Source organism: Pygoscelis adeliae, unplaced genomic scaffold (genome assembly GCF_000699105.1).
Source record: "Pygoscelis adeliae isolate BGI_AS28 unplaced genomic scaffold, ASM69910v1 Scaffold174, whole genome shotgun sequence".
Classification (NCBI taxonomy): Eukaryota; Metazoa; Chordata; class Aves; order Sphenisciformes; family Spheniscidae; genus Pygoscelis; species Pygoscelis adeliae.
In genome coordinates, this window is record NW_008824676.1 from 563,810 (window position 1) to 566,238 (window position 2,429).

Genomic DNA, 2,429 nt, shown 5'->3' on the forward strand with positions numbered 1-2,429 from the left:
CAGGCTTTTCCCCCAGGCTTCCCTACAAGGCTCCAAACCGGGGCTGAGTGTTAGGGTCAAAGAAGATGGTAATGCTGTAAGTTAAAACCCTCGTTGCCAGCACTTCATCTGCAGTCAGGGGGGACCCGTCCCGCCATCACCGCGGGGTCCGGCGCAGCGGATCGTTACTGTCAAGGTCAGCCTGACGGGTGTGCTGCCGTCCCTGGCGCTGCTGTGCGCCAGCCTGCCCGAGGAGGAGGAGGAGGAGAGCATGGCACCCGCTCCTTCGGGCTGGGCTGTGCTGCCAGGGGCAGCTGGGGGTGAACGTGTTTCAGGGAGCACCCCAGGCTCCCCGCCACACACTGTGGAGCCCAGCCGGGGAGGCCAGGCCAGCTGGTGCCCCTGCTCCCAGGGGTGCCCCTGCATCCCCACGATGTAAGTGCTGTGTTTTGGTGGGCTTTTTTTAACATTGGTGACAAAACTGAGGGGTTTTTTTAAGGCGTTTTAACCTGGAATGATCGTGTGAGCCCCAGCAGCATTAAGAAGCAGCAAGCTGAGGGGAATTGACAGGAATGAGCTGCTCCGACGGGGAAGCTGATCCCCTCATCACAGGATGCGAAGTCTGGTGTGGACCAGAGTGCAGATGTCACGACCCGGCACTGGGAAAAGCCACAAAAGGAGAGAGCAGCAATTCTTGTCTCAGGAGGCTTCCAGCTGCTGCCAGCCGGTGGAGGGGAATGGGAGCAGTGGCGGAGGGGAATGGGGACGGTGGTGGAAGGGAGCGGGAGAGGTGCAGCTGGGAGATGGAAGCATCTGCTGCAGCTCCTGCACTCCCTGCCCTCGGGTTGTCAGGAAGAGTCGGAGGAGGGCATGCAAAGAAGCACACCACAGCTGTTTAACGCCCTTTTGGGTTCATATTGGTGTGTTTTGCAGGCCCAAATGTGACTCAAACATAAGCCGATAAACTGAGGTGGGTGAAGAAGAGTCTGACATAGATGGTGTGGGTCCCCCAGTGCCGTGCAGGGTACAGCTGGTGCCATGGGTGCACTGCCGTGGCTGCCATGTGTGGGCAGGAGCTTCTGCCGGGACAACGGGAGGATCCAGAGCATCGAATCCTCCTCAGGTTCCTCAGCTGAGCGCGGTTGCTTCTCCGTCCCCTGGAAGTGCACGTTGCTGTGTGCACGGGGCCCTGGCCGCGGCTGCTCGTGGACTGTGATGAGGATGCTCCAGCAAGTCTGCCAGGAGCCGGGTTGGATCAGCTGCCCCCGTTTGACGGGTTGGTGGGTAATGCCCAGTGTTCGCAGCACCACTCACTGCCGTGGCACAGCCTGGTGCCCACCAAGGCCAGTGGCTTCAGTGTCAGCGCAGTTGGGCACCAGCAGAGCTGAAGGCGTCCCTTCGCCCTGGGGGATTTTCTGCAGTTAAAGCATTTGCAGGAGAAGCTGAACAGTGTGCCGTACCGATACGACATTGCAGCCCAAAGCTGAACAGTGTGCCGTACCGATACGACATTGCAGCCCAAAGCTGAACAGTGTGCCGTACCGATACGACATTGCAGCCCAAAGCTGAACAGTGTGCCGTACCGATACGACATTGCAGCCCAAAGCTGAACAGTGTGCCGTACCGATACGACATTGCAGCCCAGCTGAAATCCTGCCACACACTCGGGTCATCCTTCAGCTTTTTGTCAGCTTAATGAAATGGTCCTGTTTCCTTCTTCCAGATGTGCCCACTGCTAAGTGCCTGGAAAATGCATTCCTGGGGGACTGATCCCGCAAGTGAAATGATCTACTGTGGGCCGCATTAGTCTCAGTGTCATCGCTTTTATCCTTTTGCTGTTAAAGTGTTTTTATCCTTCCAGTGGTCAGCTACCCTCCCGGCCCTTCCCCGGAACCGGCCGCCGTCCCGGCGGCACTCCCTCCCGTGGTCCTCACCGCCGCCTTCTCCTGGAGGAGACCCCTCTGCAGGGGCGGTTTGCTACCTATGGCAGGAGCCCAGAGCTCTGCACGGGGAGGGGGCTCGGGATAACACACCTAACCCAGCTTGTTCCTTCTTGCTCTCACCGCAGAGCCTGAGCACCAGGATCTAGTGTGGGTCGAAGCCAAATCTGAGTGGGTGGGCTCCTTTCCCCGGGTGCATGGGGACCGCAGGTTTAGGGTGAGGCTGCGTTGTCACTTCCATTGCCTCTGTATGTGGACCAGCCGGCTGTAGCTGTGTGAGGGGAGCGTGGGGCAGGGTGCTCAGAGAGATGCTCGGCCCCGTGCCTGGTGGGTGTGCGAGCTGGCGGGAGCATGGGGCTTGGGGGGGGCTTGGTTCCTTCCCCTTCCTCGGGAGTCCCCACCGCACCCCGCGCCAGAGGGCGAAGGTGGAACGTTCTGGGCTTTTTGACACAAAATGCTGAAGAGGCAGGTCTGCTTTTTTTTGCCCCGGTAGCCACTCAGCGAAGTTAA